This window comes from Diabrotica virgifera, chromosome 1, assembly GCF_917563875.1.
Source record: "Diabrotica virgifera virgifera chromosome 1, PGI_DIABVI_V3a".
NCBI lineage: Eukaryota > Metazoa > Arthropoda > Insecta > Coleoptera > Chrysomelidae > Diabrotica > Diabrotica virgifera.
The window spans coordinates 224,925,771-224,946,132 of NC_065443.1; positions in this window are offsets into that span (position 1 = coordinate 224,925,771).

The window sequence follows — 20,362 nt, forward strand, 5'->3', positions numbered from 1 at the left end:
AGTACGAGATCTGGTCTATTATGTGCCACTGTTTGGTCTGTGAGCACACTGCGGTCCCAGTATAGCTTGTAGTTGCCATCCTCAAGCATACTCTCAGGAACGTATTGATAATATGGGAGATGGTCCGTTTGGAGAAGTCCCAACTTGTTAGCTATCTCTTGATGAAGGATTTTTCCCACTGCGTCATGCCGTTCCTTATATTCAGTTGCAGCAAATGCTTGGCAGCCCCCTGTAATATGTTGGATGGTTTCTTGGGCTTGACATCCATATCGGCATCTGTCGTTTTGAACCTGAGGGTCTTTGACGATATATTTCAGGTAATTTCTGGTTGGTATAACCTGATCCTGAATGGCCAGTAATGAACCCTCCGTTTCAGGGAACATCTTTCCTGATGTCAACCAATAGTTCGACGCTGTATTGTCGACATAGTCTTGGCTGACCTCATTGGGATGTCGCCCGTGCAGAGGTTTACCCATCCAGGCGCGCAGTTTTTCTTCCTTAGTAAGGTGGTTTAAGCGCATTTCTGGTTCCCTCAGTTTGATCGGTGTTGTGTCATCTACTGCGCAAATGGCGCGGTGTAGAGTAGGTGTCTCAGCCTGCATCTGAAAATAAGTTCTTAAATTAGCAATTTGTTTATCTAATTGCTCACCTATATCCATAAGCCCTCTTCCTCCTAAATACCGGGGTAATGTCGTTCGTTCTACTGCACTTTTAGGGTGGTGTTTTTGTGCCTTTGTGAGGTGTGTTCGTACTTTTCGCTGAAGATTTTCTATATCCGTTTTTGTCCACTTAACAATACCAAATGAATAGCTAAGCGCGGAACAAGCGTAGGTGTTTAGTGCCTTAAACAAATTTTTACTGTTAAGCTGTGAACGAAGCAGCTGTTTTACCCTTCTTATAAACTCAGTAGTTATCTCAGTTTTCATTTGCTTATGGTCAATTTTCCGCGCCTGCTTTACTCCAAGATATTTGTACATATCGTTGTCGCCCATGGCCTCGATGTTCTGGCCATTTTGCATATCGAATCCACCGGGCTGTACCTTTCCTCTGACTATATTCAAAACACGGCACTTGTCTAGACCGAACTGCATACTAATATCATTAGAGAATGTTTCTACAGTTTTTAGCATCTCTTCTAGGTGTTCTCGAGTGGAAGCCATTAATTTCAAATCATCCATATACAACAGATGATTGAGCTTCGCTACCACAGTATTATTGCTTTTAATGCTAAAACCTGAGTCAGTGGAGTTTAATAGCTGGGAAAGGGGGTTCAAAGCTAAACAGAACCACAATGGACTCAACGAGTCTCCTTGAAATAGGCCCCGGTTGATTGCGATATTTTCGGTTTCGATATTGTTTTCACCAGGTATTTGGAGGTGAATTTTAGTCTTCCAATCTCTCATTATATGCCTTAGAAAGGTCACTATGTTATCATCGACTTTGTATATTTTCAATATATCTATTAGCCATTCATGCGGTACTGAATCAAAGGCCTTTTTATAGTCAATAAAAGCAGTAAAAAGGTTCCTTTTTTTAGTGAATGCCTGGTTAGAAATGACTGAGTCGATGATAAGCTGTTCTTTGCAACCCATGGAACCCTTAGCGCATCCTTTCTGTTGAGGCTCTATGATATTGTTTAGAGCACAATGTTGGTAGATACGCCGGGTTACACAGGATGTGACCAATTTATACAAAGTTGGAAGACAAGTAATTGGGCGGTACTTGGATGGATCTTGGGTATTATTTTGATCCTTGGGTATTAAATAAGTAGTTCCCTGAGTTAGAAATGATGGTAATTCCTGCGGATTAGAAATAACATGATTAATTAATGTTGATAAGCACTCATGAATACTCCAAAACTTTTTAAGCCAGAAGTTCTGGAGTCCGTCTGGTCCAGGAGATTTCCAGTTATGAAGCTCTTTGATGACATTTGAGACTTCTTCAGTCGTGAATGGTTCGTAGTTAGCAGTGACGTAGTGGTGACAGTTGTGCGTCGTATCTTCTATCCAGCCAGCATTGTTGTTAAAAACAGCTGGTGTGGAAAGTTGATTTCCCCAAAACTCATGAATTTCTTCTTGGCTTGGGTAAGACTTGTCGACACTTTCTACGGTGGAATTGAGTTTTCGGTAGAATGCCTTCTCAGAGTTCTCAAAAAGTGCATTGTCACATTTTCGGTTGTTACTAACTTTATACCTTCTTAATCGTCCTGAATAGACGGAGAGTTTTTGTTTTAATGTATCCAGACACTGTTGGGCTGTGTTATTTTCTGGATCGTATCTCGAGTGTCTTGCAGTGCTCCGCATTATTTCTTCAGCTCTCTTAATGACCTTTCTACTTGTTACACCTCTTACATATTCTGTAACTTGACCAATATCCCTACGCAGTAATTCAATTTTTCCGAGAAGTCTTTTTTCCCAGGGTGCAGTTCTGTTACCAGTCCTTCCGTTATTAGTACCCCGTCGTGTTCTGATCTTAACGCCCTTTACATTAGCAATTGCTGTTGCTGCACAGTAGATTAGCATATGCAGATATTCCAATGTGTGGGCTTCTACGACATAATTGGGTAGGACTTCAGTGTTCACAATTTGTAACAGCGCACCTAGTTTCTTACAAGAGTTTATTCGTGGTAGCGGTGGTCTGCTAAGTGGATTTGTTCCATTAAACTCTTGTACGGCACGCGCCATTTCGTTTGCTAGACTATCGCGCAACTCGTTGTTTTCCTGCTGTGTATTGTCAGGTTGAGTTTCTGGTATGGGAATCTCAGGGATCTGCTCATCAAGGATTTCATTAGGGACTTGATCTAAAACTAGCCCTTGGTTGTTAATCTCCCGTTCGACTTCGCTTTTGATCGTATTGCGTCTAGCCTCTGGGATAAGGTTGTTTCTTATGATTACCCGGTATTGATCTGATACTCTTTGCTCCGATACTTGAATATCTGGGTACTCCCTGCAAAATTCGGCATACAGCTGTTGTCTGTAGCCGATCGTTTCTTGACCGAAGTTTGTCACCTTATAATAGAAGCGCAAAATGCTTTCGTTAATGGACACAGTCCATTTCATGCGCTGCCTCGGTCGTCCCGCTTGAGTGAGCGCCGGCTGATGTTCCAGCGCAGCACCTTCAGCGGGTGGAGCTCTTGCTGTTGTTTGGCTCGCTTGTGGTTGTTGTTGTTGTTGGACTGTAGCTGATTGTATGACAGGGGCCCGCCTTCTCAACACCCTGCCACCGACGTCCCGCATGCTGTCACGTCCAGCGCCGGCTCCAGACGTGCCCTGGCGATCCCCAGGCAGCGATCCTAAACATAAATTATTATTCTCCATTCTCATGGGTGTGCATTTTATACCTACTGCCAGGTGTCAGTTTTTGTTCCACGGCAAGTATCCCTGCTACTCTCTGGGTACTGGCGCTACGAATACCCAGAAAGCATCCCCCATTCGCAGGGGGCCGCGCCTGATAGAAGAACTGACAAAAAACTCCCACAGGTTATTATTTATTTATCCCACAGGTTATTATTATTTATCCCATTATTTATTATTATTATTATTATTATTATTTGGGGAAGTCTTTATCCTATGTTATATCAAAATGTCAATTTTATCTTGATCCATGAAAATATTCTGAATTTTTATTAGGTACAGGGTTTGCAACCTCTGAACTGAAGTGAGTGCAATCAACATTACAAGTTTCTAAGTAAGATCTTTCAGGGAAAGGCTTGTGAGACGAAATAATGTTTCTAAATAAAGTAATACTGGTAGAGGGTCCCAAGTTAATTAATATTTGGGCAATTAAGGTTTGAGGTTATATATACATTTGTAAAAAAAATTTAAAAATGTTTTTATAATATTCTAGGATATCTTCTATCAACGCCAATGCAGCACTGTGAATGTTAATACGAGCTATAATTATAATCCGGTTCTACGATAGATTTAATAAAATTAAAATTTGATAATTCATAAGCAAAATGGTTATTATTTTATACTAAACCGTCACCATCTCTTGAAAACTGTATCATACAGATTTAGTGATTTGTTGTAATAGATGGGATGGAATCCTCAGGAATGCCTTTTCTTAAAAAGCTTGCCTGACAAGAATATGGAAACCCAAAGGATGTCCTGGATATAAAACCTCAAAAAAAAATTCTAGATTAAATTTTTATCAGGTCCATAATTATCTTTTTGGTTGTGTAAGGTATGGTGGTCAAAGGTTGTGTACCAAGGCTGAAAAACATAAAATTTAAATCCATGCCAATCTCGAGTTAAGGCATTGGCTTTCTCTGATCCGGGGTCAGGGTTCAAAATTACATACCTTGCACATTTTTTTTTTTTTTTTTTTAGGATATGTGGCAAACATATCGATTTCTGGAATAAGAAGCTGCTCAAAAATTATAGTAACACAATTATCACTTAAAGAATACCTACTCTGTTTCTATTTTTAAAGATCTTGATTCCGAGTCAGGCAAAAGCATTTTTTTTTACTGTTACAGATGCAAAAATAATTTTTAAATTCCTATTTTTACAGAATTATTAAACTTATCTGCAAATGTTGAGTACTGTACCCTACCCATCTTGTTAATGCAAGACACAGCTGTTGCGTTATTTATTCCTAGCAAAATGTTACAATTCCTATATTCGTTGAAAAAGAATTTCGAGCCACTATATGCTGCTAGTAACTGAAGTACATTTATATGTAGTTGTTGTTCATGACTCCAAAAACCATGAGTTTTGTTATCAATGCAGCATACCCGCCATGCTAAAAGATATATGCATCGCAAAATATTTCAAGTACATAATTGGATTATTTTATATTTTGCTCACTAATTGGTATGTTATTTAACCACCAATTGTAATCATTTTTAAGTATTTAGGTATGGTCATTTTAGTGTTATAACTATTAGTTTAAGAAAGAGGCTACTTTTCTTTTGTATTTATTTATATATTGTTTTTTTTTTTTTTTAGTATACTTTTCCATATTTAACTTCCATAAATGGACGAACTGTTACAAACTGACCGATTAAGGCTGCAAATGATCTTATTTTACATGTACTTTTGTTTTTGATGTTCTGAATACTATTAGATTTTTTTTTGTCAGCAGGTGCAAAATATATCAGGTTCGAATCAAACGTAAAACCAAGAAAGGTTATATTTTGTGGGGGTGAAAGTATACTTTTCCTTTTTTTTATTTATAGTAAATCCCAAGCAGAAAAAACATAGAAAATGTTTAAACAATATTTTCTTTACATTTTAAATATGATTTTGAAATTGGTAAATGGTCCTCTAAAAAATTGACAAAAGTAAAGCCTCCTGTTATTAGATTATTTGGGGCTGGTTTTAAAGTTTTTGTAAATATAAAAGCCGAGATATTATTCAAACCAAACGGTAAACAGTTTAATTAATATAAAAAAGTTCTGTACTTAAATTTTAAATATTTTTTAGAATTTTAGTGAACAGGAATAGCAAAATAGACAACTTTTAAATCTATTTTTGCCATAACCCTTGAAAATGAGCTTGAGGACTGACCTATTATAGTCTTCCAGCTTAAAATATGTGGCTTCTATAAAGCAATTCAATTGTTTTAAATTCAAAAATACAAAAAACTACGAAAAATAAATTGTCCTTTTGTATGGGAAGAAGGAGAAATAGTAATTTTTAATTACTTTTCAAGTATTTTTTTTTTTTTTTTGTCATACGACCAGTTTGGGTCTATGAGAACTTTTGGTGCTCTCTCTTCAGAGGGCGTTGTTTTAAATAAAATATTAAAACCTTAGACCAAACTTAAAAATTTCTTATCTTAAGTAATCCCTTTCCATATTTTAATACAGTTAGCCATATTACCCTATTAATTTTTATTGACATTTAGTATGACATCCTGGTTGTTCTCATTTGCTTTTGGTACTGCTGTCTGTTCGATTGTTTGCATCTCGATGCTAGTAGAGGGTGATTTGAGTACTGACTTTGTCCAATTCTTGGTCTGCTCAAGGTTGGATTGAAGTTTAAACGCTGCTGATTAAAGTTGCTAGATTCTGAAAGAACTCTTGATGGATGCTGAGTGGAAACAGCAGCTTGGCTTTGTGGTATAGTCTTTGGATAAACAGTGGTCTTTTGTGGCTTCGTAATGACTTCGAGATGACTTAATAAAGCTGATTTTGTATCTTTGTTTAATATTTTTGACAAAACCAAACAAAAAATTATTGTAAGTACACTTACTAACTTTGTAATATTAAGGTAGACGATAAAAATCAATGCAGAATGTGCAAAAAGTAGTTAAATATATTTTATTCTATTCTAAACTTCTGGGCTACTATAAGTAACTCTGCGAAATAGGAGTAGCTCAAAATAAAGATTTTCTGAGCTACTAAAAAAAGTACCCTCTTCTAGTTTTATTGTTTGAGGACAAACCAAACAAACATTTAATGTAAGCAGTAAACTTACTACCCTCGTAATATGAAATCTAGGCAAAATGTGCACAAAGTAGTTGAATAAATACATTTTATTGTATTCTAAACTTCTGGGCTACATTAAAGTACCTCGGAGAAATAGAAGCAGATAAAATAATCATAAAGATTGTCTGGGCTGCTAAAAAGTACCCTCTGCTGTAATTTTATTGTTTGAAGACAAACCAAACAAAAAGCTTGGTGTAATTAAACTTGCTTGTAATCTTAAATCGAAGTAGAATTTACAAAAGTAGTGAAATAAATATAATTCTATTGTATTCCAAACTGCTGGGCTACTGTAAAAATACCTCTGAGAAATAGAAGCAGATAAAATGATCATAAAGATTGTCTAGGCTACTAAAAAATACCTCTGCTCTAGTTTTATTGTTTGAACACAAAACCAAACAAATAATTTAGTGCAAGTAAACTTGCTTGTAACGTGAAATCGAAGTAAAATTTACAAAAGCAGTTAAACTAATATATTTTGTTCTATTCTAAACTTCTGGACTACTGTAGAGTACCTCTGAAAAATAGAGGCAGGTCAAATAATCATAAAGATTTTTTGGGCTGCTTAAAAGCACCCCTGCTCTAATTTTATTGGTAAACCCTTTATTTTGTTCTATTTTAAACCTTTGGGCTATAATTTTATTTTTAAACCCCTAATAATGTAGTCTGTATTACTTTGGGCTACCTTAAGGTATCCTTATTGACACAAACAATATAAATTTTTGCATAATATCATGTCTGTCGGACATTTTGCTACAAAATAAACATTAATAGGAAAAACAGTGCAGTGTGGCAACATAGCGCCTGTTACATCTCTGTGTGTTTTGACAAATACTATTGACGTTTTGAGTATTTCGAATAGGGAAGAAGGCGAGATATAGTAACTATGACAACAGAGAAAATATATTGATAACAACAAAAAAGGACCCCAAGTTTGAATTTGGTTAAAATTGTCATTTCGTAAATATTAAATATTTATAGTTCGATCTATTCACACATAATTTAATTTATCTAACATAAAATGATTCAAAAATATCTTATAAATAACTTGGTCTTTTGGGATAAAACCCAAAAATATCATATAAATACCTTAACTCTACCAGTTTCTGTTGCAAATTTTCATATTTCCGCCTCTTTCGGGATACACAATTATTCTCTGATGACTTTTGTGGTATTTTAAACACTGTCTAATAATTTTTATAAAACTATTTGGAAAGCACTTGTGATCAGTACAGGCACAGAAAAAAAACAGTGATGCGCGGACGTCACTCGTCAAGAAGCTTAATAATCTTCTTTTTCTTCTTCTGCTTCTTTAAACTGTGATCAGCGGCCCGAAAAGACCACTACCATAAGTACAAATGTTCGAAATGTTATGTGAAGGACAATTTAAATTAGTTATGGGATTAGAAAGTGGTATAAAAAAAGGAAACTTACTAATTTGCCGTACAGTTTACAAAATGCTCCATGTCCTAGAGAAAGTTCCAAATATGGTCCCATTCATACGCTTAACTTAGAGGTCATCTTTTTAAACAAATACCTATCAAAACTCTTTAAAATGTTTGTTCTTTGCTTTCTGACATACGCAATTAACAAAACTTTGATAGAGTACAACTGATATATTTAGTACTTTCATTATATTCTTGCACATGCATGAAATTATTCACGAATTATATTTGCTAATATTAATGCGAATTATATTTGCTCGAGAAACTAGTATTGCTAAATTAAACCGCTTGTCCATAGAAACCACAACAGATTACTCAATGATCAACAATACGGCATGAACTTGTTTACTATGAATTATTTTTACATTTATCATTTTCTGTGGCAGTGACATTAATTAGAGCATTTGTTGTGTTTATTTTAATTTATAACTTATATTGTATTGAAGCATTTAAAATGTCTGCTCAGATGGTGACGGATAAGACTAACTACATAGATACTGGGGGGTCGAAATGGGGCTATAGAAGGAGCAGGAACTCAAACCTTCTTTGCGAACGGCAGCTTAGGTTTTGTTCGGTGGCGTGTCGTGGAATCGTTTTAAGGGATGGGAGGGTTTTAAGAAGACTAACTACTCCTACTACTACTATCGGTTTACAGCGTTCTTCGACGCCTTCCGACTCCTAACCGCCATTCTTCCCTGTTTAACCATAAACCTGGAGGGATTTCTCTTTTTCTAGTTCTTTTTCAATTCCCTCCCTCCAGCTTCTTCTCGACCTTGCACTTTTTCTTCTCCCTTGTGGTGTCCATGCCAAAATCTATTTAGGGATCCTGTCATCTGGCATTCTCTGTACATGGCCGTACTATACCAGTTCTTTTGTTTTTTTGTCATCAATATTGTATGTGTTACTCCCATCATTTCTCGTATTCTCTCGTTCGGTATCCGATCTCTCCTTGATTTGCCTGCTGCTCTTCTCCAGAAGTCCATTTATGTTACTAGTAACATTTTCTGCGCTCTTTGTTTCAGTGGCCAAACTTCACTGCCATATGTGATTATACTTTAAAGTACGCTATTATATATGAGCTGTTTGTTCGCTTTAGATATTGTCTGGTCCCACAGAATGCCGTTCATCATGGATACGGCTTTTCTACCCTGTATATTTCTGTCTTTATAGCAGCATCGCGTGTTCCATCTTGAGTTATCTTCATGCCCAGGTATTTGTATTCATCGCAGTGTTTAATTTCTATCCCACCGTCTAATGTAATGGACTGCTTTGTTCCTCCAATACACATGGCTTCAGTTTTCTTAATGTTGACTTCGAGACCCCATTTGTTTTATTCTTCTATTAGCTTCCGCGTCATGTAACTTAAGTCGTCATGATCTTGAGCGATCAAAATTTGGTCATCAGCGAAACATAAAGTGTATAGTGTTGTGTCGTCATTGAGAGGGATTCCCATGACATTACATTTTCTTTTTCACAGCTTGAGTGCTTGTTCCAGATAAATTTTAAAAAGGGTAGGTGAAATACAACAACCCTGCTTCAATCCTTTCGTGACCTTAAATCCCTCAGACATCCTTGATCCAGTTTTAATTTTTGCAGTCGTTCCATTATACAGACTTTGGACGGCTTTGATAAGACCATGTTTAATGTTGGTTTGATGTAGGGTTGATCATAGTTTGCTGAGGGGCACACTTTCATATGCTTTTTGTAAGTCTATGTATACCAGGTGAACTTCTTTATTGACGGCTGTTTTTTCTCAATAACTTGCGTAATAGAGTACAGGTGGTCTACTGTGCACCGCCCAGCTCTAAAGCCAGCTTGCTCCTCTGCTTCGTAATCTGTATATTCATTTTCTATTTTGTTCTTAATAAGTTTACCATACATCCTACTTATTGTGCTGTTTACCGCAATTCCTCTGTCATTTTCACATTGATCCTTGCTGTCCTTTTTGTGGATGGTTGACATGATAGATAATTTCCATTATTTTGGTAATTCGGCACTATTTAAGCAATCTTGTAAGAGTTTTCTTAGCTACTCCTGCAATTTGTCTGTGCCGGCTTTCACTAATTCTGCAGGGATGTCACCAGGACCAGGGGATTTTTCATTTTTCAGGGATTTCGTTATTTCTTCCCTCCCTGATTTCCTTATTTGTAATAGTGATGAATTTATATGTATACCTATCGTGTTGTCTTCTATGTTAACAAATTCTGGTCTTTGTTCTGTTGGTAATTTTTTGAAATATTCTTCCCATTTTTCCGTTGTTATTGATGATATAACGTCTTTTTTCTTATTAATTCTCATATTTTTAATTAATCTCCAACTCTCTGTGCTTCTTCTACCTCCTATGTAAGTGTTGATTTTTTGGTAGTTCTTTTCCCATGATTCGTTCTTTTTTTGAGGTATTTTCTTTCTTACTTTGGCTTGGGCTTCTTTGTAAATTATTATATCGTTGTCTGTTTTGGTTGATAGGAACGTTTCGTATTTTCGACGTTTATCTGTAATTTCCTTTTCTACTTCTTCATCCCACCAGTACGGTTTTATTCCTTTATGGTTTTCGTCACATTTCCCCAGTGCTTCTTCTGCTGCCAAATGAATGGACTTTTTGATGTATTCGTAGTGTTCTTCGGTATTTTCAAAACTACCACTTTCTAATTTTTCATCTAAACGTTTTTTATACAATAGCTTTACACTCTCATGGTTTAGACTGTATAGATTGTACCGTACTTGTTTTATTAATTGATTTGGCTCGATGTGCTCTTTTTCTTTTTCATATCGGTTTGGGAGTACCGCTTTCACTTTAAGCAGATGATGATCGGTGCCACATGATGGCCCTCTGGCTGCTCACACATCTTGTATTTGCAAAACTATGCAAGAAGACTAACTACCATTATCAAATAAGCAAAGGATACTTACACAGAGACTTGAGGACTTTCTTACTATTTAAAATATGACGCCGTTTGAAATGAATTCTCAGATTAACTACTGAGTACTTACTGGACGCATTACGGTACTTACGGATACCAAATGGGGGGGGGGACATTCAACTGAGATTCCTCCTTTGGGTCAAACTGGGCTACTCTAACATCTTTCTTTGGCTTCTATGCCATTTTCCTTTTTTTTTACTCCAAAATCCAAAACTCATTTTCAGTTGCATTAGAAATCTGGTTAATAATTTTCCAAAAGGGTTGGAAATAAAAATAGGTACATTTCCAAAATATTTAATGAAACTTCAAAACTCTATTTTTATTATAAAAAAATATTCTCAAACAGGAAATTACAGACTTTACTATAGACAATGAAAAATTTACAACCTTTACATGGCATACAGTATATAAAACTTTAAACTTTACATTTGCCAATACAAAAAATGTTAACTTTTTTAAGCAGTGTATTTTAAAATTAAATTTGACCTACTTATTTCAAAATTGTGGGCTGTCAAATGTCACTATCAATTTTATTTAATTTCCAAAAAAATTAACTCATGTTGAAAGCAAAATCTATTAAAATATTTAAAAATTTTACCAACTGCAAGTTTTAATATCCACTTGGAATTTAATTAAAAACAAAATCGTACTATACCTTATTAAAACACTTGTCACACTTAAACAAAGCAAACACTTTCATGTGCCAATCAACAGGTGGGCGTGGCTTCTTACGAAAACGGGCTCAAGGCAATGGGGACAACACAAAATCAAAGAACAAATATATCATCGGAGACATCGGGAACTTAATGGGGACTTCAATACGGGAACTTCAATGGTAACTTTAAACTAGAGGACTTCAATAGGGGACTTCAAACATCATAAACAAATGAACAGAAATTTTCACTACCATACCGGCTTACAACTGCGCAACACATCGTGGGTATCCATTTCATTCACTTTAAGATCCAAAAAAGGGAAGTTGATTCTTCTAACTAACACAAAATCACCATTTGAAACATTGAAAACCATTATCAAAACCAAGAATTACGATCTGCCGCTAATATCAGATCCAATCAAACGATTATGCATCCATATTTTGGAACGCAATCTGTTCGGAGTTCAGATCGTTATGGTCAATTTGGAACTACTCTCCTCGGCGCGGTACCTAACCTTCACCGAAAATTCTTCTGCGTACTTGCAAGCAAAATTCGTCCTTAACGCTGCAACATCTACAAGTTTGGGACCGGTCCAATACATTTTTTTAAGAGGAAATATGTATTTTCTCAATGTTGTGAAACAATTTGAAACATTTCAAACAGGGGCGGTTCAAGATATTTTAATGACGAATAACTTCACAAAATAAATTAGAAAATTATACAAAATTCTGCGCGTTTTGAGAACGAATTTGAGTGAATGATATAAGTTCATCTTATTTTTTAAATATCCATAACATTCAAGATTATTTACAAAACATGAAAAAAACAAAAAATAATTCAACAGGTTTGGTGGCAAGATACAATAGTTAAAACAATATAGTGAGAAAATAACTATTGCCATTTGTGAATGTAGACTAATATTGGTTTCTAATATAAATTATCGACGAAACGGAAAAACTGAAATATTCTTGTACTTCGACTTATTCCCTATCACTTTGAACTCTACCCGATTAAATTTGTTTGGGCTTCAAAAGGCACATAAAATGCCTCACATAAAATGAGAGAAGTTCGAAAACATTTTCAGCAAGCACTTAAAAAAATCAATTCAGAAAAGTGGCGGAAATATATAAAATATGTTATTAGGGACAAGTAAACAATGTGGAAAAAACGAAGTTCCATAAAATAACTGCCCAGCCGGAAACTATTCAATTAAGAAAAAACACCAATGTAGCAGAATTTTTTATTTCACAGGAAATTATTTATTAAACTTGTTTACGTAAGTAGATATAATACGCTGCGCGCCAAAATTAACGCATAATTTTAAAATTAGAATTTTAGTCGTAACGAAAAAATTTTTGTTTTGTTTCCTCTTTTGTTAACATCTGAAATAAAAATCTTTGTTTTTTTTTACAAAAACTGTATTAAAATACATAAAATCTAAGCTAGGTACCTAACATCATAAATAAATGGCGGAAATGAAAAGTTTTATAATTACGTATTTTTTATGGGAAATAAGCCACAATTTTACTAAAAAATGAATTTATTAACGTTTCGAAGCCCAAATTGAAACGTTAATAAATTCATTTTTTAGTAAAATTGTGGCTTATTTCCCATAAAAAATACGTAATTATAAAAATGCCACAAGGAAATAGCTTCAGAACAACATGAAAAGTTTTAATGTTCAAGAAAATTAAACCAGTACTAAGTATTCTCTCCTCTGGCATTTATTACGGCTTGACAACGATCTCTCATACTGAGAATTGCCGTTCTTGTTTCATCTTGATCAATTTGATCCCAAATTTCAACTAATCGCAAAAACAGTTGATCTTATGTGTTTGATGCATTAGGTAGTAAGTCGTAGTCATCTCTCTACGATGTCCCAAATATGTTCTATTCGATTGAGGTCGGGATTTATCGCAGGCCAAACCATTGCAAGAATCCCAACCTCCTGATGATATTGCTGCACAATTCTTGTAATGTGTGGCCTGGGATTATCTTACATAACCGTGAAATTATCACCAATAAATGGTGTAAATGGCATGACATGCTCTTCTAAAATGTTTCTAATTAATGTACCTGTGTGATGTATGCCGCTCGTGATCTTATTCTAACTAACTCCGTACGAGCCTCCAAATTAATCCCACTACGCCATTGCCGAGCCGCCACCATACTGTACAGTGCTTACAGTGCATACTGTGCGTAGCGTTCCCCAGGCCTTCTGTGCACTCTGTTCCGCATGTCATCAGAAAAAAACAGTACTTGGAACAATATTCTTCTCCAATCGTTATTATTCCAAACACTATGTTCACGCGCAAAACGCAATATTTGCCTTCTATGATCTCTGGCCAGTAAATGGGCTAGTGTGGTCTCTTCCAGAACGCTGTGTGCTGTAATAGAGAGATAAAGATTTTCATAAGATTAATTAATAGATATAAAATAATATCCAATATTGAACTGGGCCAAGATTGTGTAATATCGACTAACATTTGCATTCATTGTTTATTTAAATATGAAGTGTACGAATCCTTGAGCCACGCGTGCTGAAGGAGCAGCCCGTGCTTTGTAAAAATAACACAATAATATAAATAGTCCAGTCGGATTAGACGAATAACAGGCTTAACCTTGCATTAAGAGCTGCCCCAAATTTTATTTTTCCAATCTTTAGTGGGGTCAATAGTAGTGTAAATTTAAAATCTCGAGTGAACTCCGCCGTTGCGTTAGCCGCCATCTTGATTTTAAACGAGAACTGTTTTTGCTCAATATCTCCGCCACTTTCAACTTTTCGACAAAAATATAACAACCAAAATTGTTGAAAATATGATTTTCTATCATTTCTATTGTTACAATTATTTCGTGCCGTCGATATTTTCCGAGTTATGGCGGAAAATAATGATAGTTAGAACGTAATTATTGAATTATCTCATTTATTGTTAGTTTTACGACAAAAATGTTCCTATACAAAAATTGAGATAATTAAATTATATATAATTTTAATTACTTTCATTTTTTTTTTAAGTTAATATTTAAGGTAGTGCGTATGCGATAATGGCGCGAGCGTAATACCTGATTGATTTTGTAGCATTTGTTTTTGTTCAATATCTTCGCCATTTTCAATTAAAATTATTCCACATATGATTTTCTACAATTTCTTTTTAACAATTTTTTTCATGCGGTTGATCATTCATGCGAATGATGGGAGCATTATTACTGAATTGGATCTTGTTTCCGAGGTGCCCCAAATTTTATAATTCTATCACTTAGGGAAGATCAGTAGTAGTGTAAATTTAAAATCTTGACTGAATTCCGCGATTACATTAGCCGTCATATTGATTTTAAAGGAAAACAGTTGTTGCTTAATATCTCCTCTTTTTCAACTTTTCGACAAAAACGGTAGGAACTAAAATTCTTGGAAACGCAACTTCCTACAATTTATTTTCCACAATATTTTTATGCGATCAATATTGTCCGAGTTAAGGGGAAAATAGTGGAAGTGGAGGCGAAACATAATTATCGAATTGTCTCATTTATTATTAACTTTACGACATAATTGTACATAAACAAAAATAAAGAGAATTATATTTAATACAATTTTTGAAACTTCCAATGAAACACCAACCAAACAAAGTACATAAAAGACATAAATATATAATAACTTATATGCCTTAAGTTCACTTAATTTTATTAACTAGTAAGTTTTATTGGTTGAATTTGTCTGTCGATAATTAGGTTTCATATCAGCTAACATATTTTAATATTTCAACAATTTTTTTTAATTTTGGACCCTGTTGGGGGAATTGTTACCACTCCCCCTCTCTTAGACCCGCCAATGGTTCTCTCGAAAAATTGTAAATCGTAATTGCAACAATTTCAGTCCTTACACTTTTCGTCGAAAAGGTGAAAATGGCGGAGATATTGAGCAAAAACTGTTCTCGTTTAAAATCAAGATGGCGGCTAACGCAACGGTCAAATTCAGTCGAGATTTTAAATATATACTACTATTGACCCCCCTAAAGATTAGAAAAATAAAATTTGGGGTAGCTCGTAATGCAAGGTCAAATGCTATCTCGACTGGGCTAGTAACACACTTTGATTATTGAAAAGAATATAATTAAAATATCAGAATAAACTTGGTGTTCGTCAAGCAAAGATGTTTCAGTCTTCCTTAGCTGCTTAACATTGAAAAGAACCTGTAGTCCTACCACCCTTAGCTCCCAGCGTGGCAATATATAACAGTTATATCAGAGCTAGTTGTTTGCTGCAGGTCTTCTCCTTATGATATTTTGGCTGATTCTAAAGGTTTAACCAACGGTTTAACGATCCAACAATTCATTTTGTAGAGAAGTTCTGGTAGCAAATATTTGTCTCAATGTACGAACTGTCGAAAAATGATCTTGATTAGTAACCTACGTACCTTTGTAAGTTCTTGACCTGTTATTCTCGAGTTACTTTCAGTAACGGTACTTAAAACGTATTAAGATTGAATTAGTTGACTAAGTGACATGAAACTGTTCAGAGAGATGATTTAACAGGATCGTTTAATAATAACAAATCATAATATTGACATAACCGAATATCAGATCTAACAATATTTTTTAAATAAATTATCGAATGTTGCATTTAATTGAAATGGAGTTATTGACATGATATATACCGATAATACCTATTTTCAGCTGAATGATGATTCTATAAACAAAATTGTGGTTTAGTAATGGGCTCTGCATTATCTGCAATATTACTCAATATATTTATAGATAACTTCAAAACCAATATTGTTTCTAAACAAAATTGAAAGCTCAACGTATTTTGGCGTATAATATTGTATAGATAATATGTTCTGATTATGCGTATCATATAGCAATGGTTTGGATGAAAATAAAAAGTAATTCTCTTAATCCATTTTGAAAAAATTTGAACACGTTGAATTATTATCCACTTCCGTCTTTACGCGTCCGTCTTTACGTCGGGAGCAGTCGCGCTCACTTCTGTAATGTAAGTAGTCGCGCGTAGAACAAAATCTTACAATATCTAGATTAAAATACGAATTTAAATCAAATTTCTATTTTATAACAGTCTAAGAACTAGAGCCGAAAAATCATCGTCATAAATAATATGGAGTTTGGCATGTGAAATATGTCTATTGTATATTGATAATTATGACCCCTTTCAGGCTGATACCTCAGTGGATACAGGAAGTAGCAATAAGGGATAAAAAATTAACATGTTCTTTTTATCATCCGTAACTTTACGCATATGCTCTTAAATAGACAAATCTTTGATCTTTAATAACTCAAAAGGTATTGATTTATTTTAATAATATGATATAACAAATTTTACTTAAAATTTGTCCCTCTATCGATTTGTGGGGTTATTTTTAATAAAATCGTTTTCACCCCCGAGAAGGGGTGGTATCCACCCCCAGGGTAAAAGTGCAAGTTGACACCAAATCATTTTTATTTCCTGAGGTATGTTCTAACTAGTCACCAATTTTCATGCAAATCGATGGAGGTTTAACAAAATAGGAGGTGAAAACCTTTAAAGACTACACCAACTTTCCCCTTTTATCCCTTATTGCTACTTCCTGTATCCACTGAGGTATCAGCCTGAAAGGGGTCATAATTATCAATATACAATAGACATATTTCACATGCCAAACTCCATATTATTTATGACGATGATTTTTCGGCTCTAGCTCTTAGACTGTTATAAAATAGAAATTTGATTTAAATTCGTATTTTAATCTAGATATTGTAAGATTTTGTTCTAAGCGCGACTACTTACATTACAGAAGTGAGCGCGACTGCTCCCGACGTAAAGACGGACGCGTAAAGACGGAAGTGGATAATAATTCAACGTGTTCAAATTTTTTGTGGGGTTATTTTTAGTAAAATAGTTTTTACCCGCAGGAAGCGGTGGTATTCACCACCAGGGTAAAAGTTCAAATGGCACCGAATCAGTTTTATTTCTTAAGGTATGCTCTAACTAGTCACCAATTTTCATGCAAATCGATGGAGGTTTAACAAAATAGGAGGTGAAAACCTTTAATGACTGCACTAACTTTCCCCTTTCATCCCTTATTGCTACTGCCTGTATCCACTGAGGTGTCAGCCTGAAAGAGGTCATAATTGTCAATATACAATTGACATATTTCACAGGAAAATTACTTATGACGATGATTTTTCGGCTCTTGCTCTCCGTCTATAATATTTTTACTTACTTGTTATGTTAAAAATATCTATTTCTAAGAATTTTACGATCTTCCTCGAGTTTTTCATCAAGTTATCACGGAAAAGGATAAAATGTGAGATTTTTTCTCACGGCGCGACTGCTCCCGAGTTAAACACAATCTCCTCCGTCGTTAGACCAGACCAGTTAGAATGAAAAATGAGGTGCTGAATGAAAGCTTATAACCTAAGGATGGCACCTACTAAAAGTGAGAAATTTGACCTCGGGCTTAAGGTTTTAGAGTTGCAACCGGATGTAGGTACTGTTTTAAAATCGCGGAATTAGTGCAAGCAATATATTATTCGACGCCGCTGAGCAAGATGACAACAAATATAATACACTTCCGGTTTCATGACTGTCTACCCATCCGTCCTTCTCTCCGCGAATATAACTTATTATGCGTTATTAAAACAAATCGAATGACAAATCAGACGTCGAATGGGAGCTTATAACCAAAAGATCGAATCGTATTAAAAAGTCGAGCTTGAATCTTTATTTCCGGTTTTGACGTAATTTCCGTTTAAACAGGTATGACCAAAAGTTTGGTAAAAATGACTCAAAATTATAGTATGGTATGACTAGACCCAAACCCAGACATCCAAAGTGAAAGTTATCCTCCAACACCAAATTATTCTATATGGTCCACATGATGTTCAGAAAAAAGTAACACCATTTTGAGCGTCGGGTTTGGGGGTGGGGGAGAGGGGGGAGAAATCGGTAAATTGGTAGTTTTTTACATTTTTCGTAAATATTTTTAAAACTATACGATTTAGCATAAACAACCTTCCATACAAAAAGGTTCTACATTAAATTTGAAATAAAAAAGGCCCTATACATAATCCTTCTAAAATGAACGGTTTCAAAGTTACTGAGGTAGTATAGTATAATTGGTCCAAAAAAGGCCTAACCTAAAAATTTAAAGTAAAAGTTTTCCTCCAACACCAAATTGTTGTATATGGTCCACATATTGTTCAGTAAAAAGTTACACCAGTTTGAGCGTCCGGTTTAGGGGGGGGGGCGATGGGGGAGAAATCGTTATATTAGTAGTTTTTTTACGTTTTTCGTCAATATTTCTAAAACTCTGCTTTAGCGTAAACAATGTTCTATACAAAAATGTTCTACATAAAATGTAAAATAAAAAAAGTCTTACACATAATTGTTATAAAATCAACAATTCCAGAGTATCGAAAACCTCCACTTTTCACCCTCCGTAACTCTGGAACCGTTGATTTTCTAACAATTATGTATAGGACCTTTTTTGTTTTAAATGTTATGTACACCATTTTTGTATAGAACATTGTTTATGCTAAAGTATAATTTTAGAAATATTGACGAAAAACGTAAAAAAAAACTACTAATTTATCGACTTCTCCCCCATCTCCCCCCCCCCAAACCGGACGCTTAAAATGGTGTTACTTTTTACTGAACCATATGTGGACCATATAGAACAATTTGGTGTAGCAGGAAAACTTTTATTTTTGATGTCTGGGTTAGGCCTTTTTTGGACCAATTATACTATACTACCTCCGTAACTTTGGAACCGTTCATTTTAGAAGGATTATGCATAAGACCTTTTTTTATTTCAAATTTAATGTAGGAAAATTTTGTATAGATGGTTATTCATGATAGACCGCACAGTTTTAGAAATATTGAGGAAAAACGTAAAAAACTACGAATTTACCGATTTCTCCCCCCTCTCCCTCCCCCAAACCCGACACTCAAAATGGTGTGACTTTTTTCTGAACATTATATATGGACCATATAGAACAATTTGGTGTAGGAGAATAACTTTCACTTTGGATGTCTGGGTTATGCCATCTTTTGGATCAATTCTATCATACTATTAGTGAAATATCTCACATCAATCGACGCAAAGTTACACAAAGAGTTCAAATATCGACTTCTGATTTTACTTTCGGTCACGTTTGGTGAAAACTTTGGACTTGCGAAGTGTAATATTACTTATTTTACGCTAGGCCATGTAAAAGTGTTGGTGTAATTAGTACTTGGAAAAAATAATATATTGTACAACAAGAGAGAAAAAAGACATATTTCTCACGAGCGCAGTACGAGGCGAGTGCCGCAAATCAAGCGAGGGAGAAATATGTCGTTTTCTCTCGTGTTGTACACTGTACTTTTTCTATGGATGCGTTTTTGCCAAGATAGTCCTGTCGCAAGTAGGGGTACAACGGCCTCCTTAATTCAGATGGACTTACCCAAGTTTTCTTTATGTATTTTGACCCGTAGAACACGAATTTTTTGGGTAACAGTTGATCCGGATGTCGATAAGATTGTTATAAACAAAGAACTTGAGGAATCACTTAACAGCGATTTTTTGCAAAACAAAACATTTTTTTGTATTTTTTGGGTCATTCCAAGCAAAAAATGTTTTTACAAGTTTTTTCGTAGGATGCATAGTTGTCGACATAAACGCGGTTGAACTTTCAAAAAATCGAAAAATTGCAATATTTGAACCCGAATAACTTTTGATTGAAAAATAAAATAGCAATTCTGCTTATCGCATTTAAAAGTTCAAGTCAAGTTCTATCGGTTTTGATTATTTTCATTGCTAAAAATTATTTTTTTTATTGTTAAACAAAGCTATAAACACATAGTGATTGAATGATGTTTTCAATGCATTTTCTAATTTGAAATCGAACGAGTATGCGCGCATACAGAATTGCT